We start from the raw sequence: 9,149 nt of genomic DNA on the forward strand, positions 1-9,149 counted from the left end.
ATGTATGTTTAAAAATGAATATTCCTCCTAAAATTAGGAAGCAATCTTTGTCTTACTTTCAATTCTTGTTATGAATTCTTATCCACATTAATTCAAGAAAAACATTTTATTATTTTGGTAAGCAGACATTTAATTGGATTCTCTCCTGCATTAAAAGAATTAATTATTATTAATTCATTCATTAATTGCACATAAACTTGGAGTTATTTGAATTTGCTTATATAGGATGCGTCAAATTATACAATATCTAAATTATTATTATTAAATTTAATGCTTTCAAGATGATTCATTTTGATAAAGATATCTCTTTTTATTATTATTATTATTATTGTTGTTATTATTATTATTACTGCAGTGACACAGGTATTGCACGAAACCTTTAAGCATTAATTTTATTTAAATTTAAAGTCTTCTTTTGACCATCTCACTATCTTTATAATGAAGGCTGTTTCATATTGAAATCTAATCAGTGCTAAATTTTCTCAAATCAAGGCATGAACTTAAACCACATTAGATTTGGGAATAAAATATTTTTTATCACAATTCCAATTACATTCGAAACAAAAATCTTCAGGTTTAATATTTTTATTCAAGTTAGAAATTTAAAACAATTATGCATCTCTCAAATTAAAAATCTTCTGAAATTAATTTCCAACTAAAAGGGTGTAAACTAGGGTGGGACAAAAAAGTGAAATAGTTTTGTTCTTCAAAAGTTAAAAGACCTAAAAGTAAAAAAATGACCCTCTATTGGGGTGAGACAGAAATAACAAAATATTTCTTTTTTTGGCCACCTTAGTGTGAATTTTCGCAGCAACAAATTTTAAATACTTATCATTCAATTTTTAATACGCGAAACATTTTTATTTGAAGTTGAACAAATGCTGCATGTACACCGATTTTTCGAAATAAAAAATGATATCGACAAAGATTTCTTTTGCACCTGATAGCGTTTCGCAGCCTCTAATCTTGATTCTACAGACTTTATCTTATCAATCATGTGGTTTTCGACTACCTGCACGAAAAATGAATTCTCAGTTGTTCGAATAAATGAATTCCTCTCTGATAATAAATTGAAGAGAAATGTGGAATAATTTCAATACGAAGAAATGATACATTTTAAGGCTAAGCTGGAGAGTCAGAAATTTATCTAACACAATGAAGATAGTGTTACAAATTTAGATTGAGTGTTGGTTCAATTGAACCGAAGAAAGGAACTCAATCTCTCTCTCTCTCTCTCTGTGGAGCTGACGTCAGCGTGGGAGTATCCGCGCCGCGTTACACTCAATGATAAGGTACGCGTGGCTGTCCAAGCACGTGAACGTGGGATGTTCAGACGCGCAATCCAGATTAGCTTCAAAACACTGCAAAATGTGCCAACGTAGTCAAGAGTGACTTGAATAAAATAGATATCAAAGCGTATTTTTATCACTCTGATAATCCTGTCACTAACAATACTTGACTTCTTATTTTTTTTCAACAAACAGATATACTTGTAGTTGTGAACCTTTAACGAACGAAAGGATGCAAAAATATGAGTTCATTACATTGAATATAATCTTTTCCTATTTATCTATCCTTTTGAATTTTCTGCAATTTTTTATCGAAATTTCGAATGATTCTTTAATAATAAAGGCAACAATTATGTTATTAACTTTTCTTTTAATTACAAAAGGATTTTATTCATAATCCCTTGACTATATTGAATGAGGCTAATGTATTTATCTATTAATAATGCTAACAATTTTCAGCATCTTCAATTTAGTCAATTAAAAGTTACAATTTATTTTATTTGATGATATCATTTATTTCTGAAAGCTTCTAAACATTATCGATAAAAGTGAAAATTTTAATTGTACATTTTTTAAATATTGATAAATAAATATTATATTAAACATATATAAAACAATATATTAAGAAGTTTTTAAAGAATTTGAAAAATAATTTAAAATTTCAAAAGATTCTAAAAACTTCAACTAAAATATTGAGTATTTGAAAATACACAAGCAATCAAAGAACATTACAGAATAAAAAATTATTTTCCCTTTCAAAAAATAATTTACCTGAATTTGTTTTCTTGACTGAACATTTTTGTTTGTCCTAAAGTACACCAAATATGTTAAAATTTCATCTTTCTGGTTAGAAAATTCATCTCTTTTTACAAAAATTGCAACTGTTTGGTTTCAAATTAAAATCTTTTCTTGTTGAGGATTCAAAGATTGTGTTAATAATTCGTCTTTTTGAATGAATCCAATATATTTTCTATTTGAAATTAAAATGTATTTAGTTCTCATCTCAACTATAATATTTTTCGTTGAGAATTCATCTTTTTTTGCTAAAAATTCAACTGCTTGGTTAAAAGTTACACTGCTTTGTTAAACAGTAACAATTGTTTGAAGATTAATCACTTCAGTTGAAAGTTCATACTGTGTCTTTAAAAATTTAACTATTTGGTTAAAGATGATTTTTTTGTTGAAAATACAGAATTAAAAAGAAATGAACAAGTTTAAGAGATATTAAGAAGGGTTTAAAATATACAAAAGTGATTTTTCACTTAAAAAGATTTCAACAAATGCAGAACAAAATGTAGATTTTTAAGATTTTGAATAATGAATTGATTTTCAAGAGAATATTTAAAAACATTCCAAAAGATTTCCAAAATCGTCAAATAAGAATCTGGAAGATGTAAAGGCAGTTGTTTTTAATTTTGCATAACTTTTTCAAAATTTTAGGGAAAATTCGAATCATTTTAAAAGATCTTTAGAGTTTAAAAAAAATCAAAAACAATTTAACATATTAAAAATATTTCACAAAAATAAAGAATCATTTTGAAGAACTAATTTTAAGAAAATATTTTAAAATATTCTAACAGATTTCCAAAATTTTCAAAAACGAATCCGCAAGATTTTAGAACATTTTATATTTGGAAATTTAAGAAAATTTTTAGAGATTGAAATTATTTTTAAACTTGGAAATATTTCCAAAAATTTATTAAATATTTTGCAATTTCTTCCACATTTCAAAACGTTTCAAATATCAACTGTTTTTTTTCTAATTCATCTTTTTGGTTAATCATTTTTTATATAAAACTAATCTCCTTGGTAAAAAATTAAACTATTTTGTTGAAAATTCATATTTTAGGGTAAAATAATTGAAATGGTTTGTAGAAAATTCGTGTTTTTTTGTTGTTGACATTTTGATCTTTTCTGGTTAGAAATGCTGCTTTGAATGTTTTTTATTGATGATTCAAGTATTTTGTTAAAAATTTGTCTTTTTTGGATTGAATTTAACTGTTTTTTATTTGAAATTGAAATATTTTTTGGTTGAATTATCAATAATGCATTATGTTTTTCGATGATAGTATTCATATTCTTTGTTTGGAAATTTAACAGTTTGGTTGAAAATGAACCTGTTGGTTTTAAATTTTCTCAAGTATATTAGGAAAATTATTTGTATTTAAACTTGAAAAAAATCAACTTAAAAAATAAATTGATGATTATAGTAGAGTTATAAAAGAAACTTTTACAATGCACACCGTTCGTTCATTTTATCGCTCAGAACTTCGAGTAGCCCTTTTTATTTTGTTAAGAGACGTGTCATTTCAAGCCATTTCCTACAACAGTTTTATGTTAACTTTTGGAAATTTATGGTAAAAAATGGTTCAATTTAGTGTATCCGAAGCTTTTTGGAAGAAATTCAAAGATTTCAAAAAATTCTGAAAATTCATGGATAATTTGCTGAATTTAACAAATTTCTTAAAATTTATGAAAAATTGGTAATTTTCCGATAATTTCAGAAAACAATTCGTGTATTTCCAATAACTATTTACTACTCACAATCAGTCTCTCAAGCGTCAAATCATAATGAAGTGAGTTTATGATTCCGACAGTCCTGGAAAGTAAATCTGGCTCGAAATGCGCAAGCGCAACAGCTAGAAAAAGTAATCTTACTCACAGAGCGCAAGCGCAGCAGCTAGAAGAAGCCTTTTTATAACTGTTTTTTACCGCGGCTTCGGAATTGGTCATTTCCCGCACGCAATACATGCGTCGAAAATCGAACATTTCGTGCGTGTCTTAGAAAAAAATAATTTGATATTCTTGAAATATATGAGTATCTTTGATAAAAAGAATTACATCTGAAATAATCTGACAACCGATTTGCCTTTTTTCAGATGAATTTGATCTCAAACCTAATTAGACAATTTCTTTTTTGTGCAATCCTACTTATAAAATGACTCAAGTAGATTTTACGCTTATTTTCAAAATAAATTCAATTTAAAAAAAATCAAATGATCCAAAATTGCTCGGATGAGTCCCAATTTGCATCGGATGTAAAATATTTTTAATTTAACGCCTGGAAAACATTTATTCATAAGGAAACACCTTATTTTTCGTGTTCTTCTAGACTATTTATTCAGAATTGCCCAATAATGTTCCAAAATCTGAATGATTCTCTCATCAGTTTAACTTTTAAATTTCTCAGATTACAAAAATTCCAGGCCATTTCCCGGTTTGCCCGGTCAAAAATGAAATTTTTCCTGGTTCACTTTTAAACTTTTTAAATCACGTTTATATTATAGTAGTTGCTTTATTATGAACATTTTGAAAATAATGGAAAATTTTATTACTTAAAGATAGAATATATACTAGTTGTAAAAGTGATTTTGGACCCCACAGCTTAGAGTGCTTTAAAAAACCCACATTTATTTTAAATAAAGACGAATTTTCAACAAAAAAGTTCATTTTCAAACAAGAAAGGCAAATTTAATACCAAATAGTTGAATTTTCAAGAAGAAGAGAAGAACTAAAAAAAATCGAACTTTCAACCAAATAATTGAATTTTCTGACAAAATATTTAAATTCACGACCAAAATAAGACCAAAAGCATAACAGTAACATTTGTAAATGAAAGCAGTTAATTTTCAATCATAAAAGATGAATTTACTGTCAAAAGAAAAAATTGCAATCCAGAAGGGCGGATTTTTTTATTCAAAAAGACGCTGAACCCAAATTAGAATATTAAACTTTTTAAATAAAAAGAATTCAGTTTCAACCAAAAAAGATAACTTTTTAACAAAATAGTTGAATTTCCAACAAAATAATGTAATTTTCCAGTATATAGTTCAATTTTGTACTGTAAGAGATGAATTCTGAACCTAAAACGCAATAGAAGACGTTTGAATTGAAAAGAATTAACTTTCAACAAAAAATAAAATTTTTACCAAACAATAGAATTTCTAACGAAAAGAAATTATTTCTAGACTATTAAAGATGAAGTTTCAATGAAAAAGTAACTTTTCCACAAAAAAAAACAATTTAAAATCTAACAGGATGGATTTTCTATTAAACACAAAGGACATTTACCAGAAAAATTACATGTTAGGCAAAAAAAAATATTTTTTTAACAAAATAGGGGAAATTTCAACAAAATAATAAAATTTTCTACCAAACAGAAAAATGTCAACCAAAAGAGACGGTTTCTGTATAACCCAAAATACGATAGTAAGCCTTTTCAAATAAAAAAAATTAATCTTCTTCCAATAAAAGATGACTTTTTTATAAAATAGTTGAATTGTCAACAAAAGAAATTAATTCCAGACAAAAAATATAATAGTAGAATTTTCATTTAAAAATAATTACTTTTCAACCATAAAAGATGAATTTTCAACGAAAAAATATGATTGTTCTACCAAAAGATGAATTTTCAACCAAAAAGGACGAACTTTGTACTCATAAAAACATGTTGAACAAAGTAGATGAATTCTTGACGAAAAAGATGTATTTTCTACCAATAGATAAATTTTCGATCCAAAAGGAATTTAGCATCATGGTATAAAATAAAATTCATTTTTGAACAAAACATTAAGTCTGAAATCTTAAATATAAAATTATTTTCGTTATTTTAACAAAGATGGCAGATTAATTTCAAAAAGATAGTTGCTAATACTGAGCACAATTTTAAACACATTTTTTCGAAGAGCGAGACGATATTTATTGCAAAAGTAAAAACTAATCTGAAAAAAAAAATCTGAAAAAAAATCAGTTTTCAAAAAAGGCACCAGCTGTTTCCCGGCTTTTTCCCGGTTTTGAAAATTTCAAGCTAATTCTCGGTTTTCTCGGCCAGCAGTAACCACCTTGATTATTATAATTATGTGACAGAATAAAATATTAGAAGAACGGTGTGTGTACCCTCTATATTTTATTTTATGACTACTTTTATAATAATACATTCTTTTCATTTTTTCGGGTAAATTAATCTAATTTGAATACCAACATGTTTGTGCATCATACAGGTACATCATTTCTTTAAATAAAAATAATAAAACCAAAATCATAAATAAATAGTCTGTAAGTAATCGCAAAAAAGAAGTCTTGCCTTATAAATATCATTTACATTATAAATAGATCACGCAATAGTGAATAATGAATGTTATATTTGCCTAATCTGCGAATATTAATTTTCGTCCGTCTCAGATAAGAATAAAAACCACAACATGAATAGGTGTGACGTTGTTTGTTTTAATAAAAAATCATTGGTTTCTTTTATCGTTGTTAAGATAATAAGGGTTAAAGTCTGATGGAATAGATTTGTTTTAGGTGAGTTGCGTTGAAGGTATGAAAAGGAGTTAAATTCAGATGTATATGTACTATAATTGTAATACTCAAATTGGAAATTCCACATTGCTTATATATAAATGCAAGAATTAACATGAAAGCAAATCTCCTGATTTCTCAATGGATTTTTTCAGTTGGAGAAAGAGATGCTCTCTCGATAGATTGATATCAGCCCAAGAAAATTTCCATCACGACTTATGCGAACGGCGATGAGCAATGAGCATATCGCTCGCTGTTACATTCAAGATTCAACCATTCGTTCAGGATCATTTGAAAATTACTAAACGAGTAGACAGTCATCTCAAAAGCGTCGCCTGGTTATTAATTCTTATACAAACAACGTAATTGCAACTAAACTGGATTAAAAGCTAATTATTAATACAGAGATTATTATTTCATTTTTATCCTCTATTTCAAATTGACGGATTACGAAAATATAAGATTCACATCTGAGCCTCTGACGACTAAAATTGAGTGCTTATGTGATAATAAAACGCCTATGATTATTTTGATGAGCGCAGAAAAAAGTCTTCATTTTTTTACACCTTAAATTAAGCCTTTTTGTTCTTAAGATGGATTTGAGATAATATGTATAGTTTTAAAACAAGAACTCTTCTTGCGCAAAAAATGGTTTTTGCCTTGAAATTTAAGTATAATGAAGATGAATGAGAGGCGTCAGAAGAAAGAAAAAAGTGCCTAAATTCTCTGGGAAAACATCTTTGCGGAAATGATTGCTAAATAACACACATTGTTTGCAAAAGCCTCATATCTCAAAAACACTCAAACGAGACATGCCGGATTCGTTATAATCGGATTGGATGACGTCTAAAGATACACAATTCAAAGACCTTGTGTAATTTCTCATAATTTCGTAGGTGTGTATATTTCGAAATAACAAAGAAATAAGAGAATTGCTTAAACATCATTTACATTGCAAAATTTTTATTCGAAATATATTCCCCTTCAAGAACTGTATAAATTATGTAAACATATTATATTAATTAAAGAGAAAATCATTTTTAGTGTAAAATTATTTTAAGATTAAAATTTTTTAACTTGATCATAGAGGTGTGATAACAGGGATAGTGTGATAAAGAAGAAATTTGCAATAAAAAAGAAATCAGATGTAAAATTTATTTTGTTTTATCATATTAAAATTATATCTTTTATTATTTGTAAGAATTTGACTGTCATTATTTATTGCTTTAATAAATTATTTAAAAAGAACTGCTGTTCGTAATTTTGTGTGTCATCTGGTCATTTGATTTTAGTTTTTCCAATATAAAACACCTTTTCCAGAAATTTTTAAGCATTGAGGAAGATACATTTTTCTTGCATGTCCGTCGTTTTTTTGTGTGAAAATTTTACATTTGCATTATTTTTAATGGTAAATTATAATGGAACAATTAAAAATCAAACAAAGTGTGATATCTATTTTTTGTTTTTCTTCTTCATTGTAAATAATCCTTGTCTAAAAAACAGATGCGTCACGAAAATCTCGAAAGCTTTATTGTCACTTTTCGTCAATGCCGATTGAGTAATTTGAAAAACTTGAAGGGAAGAATGTTGCCAAAATAACACACAAAATAATTAATAGTTTCAATTAAAGGACAGTTACCAAAAATGTTCAAATGTCGAAAATGCAAGATTTACTGATGTGAAATTTTATTATTGAACCAAAGCCAGACATATCCAGCAGAGTTAAAATTTGTTTCGACATTAGTACCAGTAACTTTAGAGTGAAATATCAATCAAAATTTGTATTTTTTAAACAGGTGATAAATTATAAAATTTCAAAATTTTAATTATATTGTTTAAATTGAAATAATTTTTTTTTGAAAATTAATACTTACTCAAAAAGATCAATTTTGAACCAAAAAAGAGAATTTTCGAAAAATAATTAAATTTTTAAGCAAAGAAATTAATGTTTTTAATAAAATAATAAATCTTTAAAAAATGCATTTTTAACTCAATAGTTTAACTTTAAACCCAAATCATGGATTTTCGGCAAAAAAAAAAAAATCCTCAACAAAATAGATAAATTTTCAACAAACAAATAGTTAAATTTTCAGCCAAACAGATGCATTTTTTCACAAAAAGATTAACTGTATATAAAAAAGGTACGTTGTCAGCAAAAAATGGCATAGTTAAATTTTCACTTAAAACAATAATTTTCAATTTAAAAAAAAACTGATTTTCAACATAATAGTTGAAAAGTTAAGTAAATAAATTAAGTTTTAACTAAAATCATGAATCTTCAACAACAACAAAATAATAATTTTTAACACAATAGTTGAATTTTCAAACCAAAAGATGAATTTTCTACCAAAACGACCAATTTTCAACAAAATATATCAAATTCTAATCAAATAGATAAATTTTCAACCAAAAAGAGTAAATGTCTTTCAAAAAAGACCATTTTTCTGAAAAAACATGGAATAGTTCAATTTTTAGTTGAACATATTCATTTTCAATAAAAAAAACAGATTTTCAACCAAAGAAATGAATTTTCAGACAAAAAGGTAAATTTTCCACCAA

Source organism: Belonocnema kinseyi, chromosome 2 (genome assembly GCF_010883055.1).
Source record: "Belonocnema kinseyi isolate 2016_QV_RU_SX_M_011 chromosome 2, B_treatae_v1, whole genome shotgun sequence".
In the NCBI taxonomy this organism is placed as follows: domain Eukaryota; kingdom Metazoa; phylum Arthropoda; class Insecta; order Hymenoptera; family Cynipidae; genus Belonocnema; species Belonocnema kinseyi.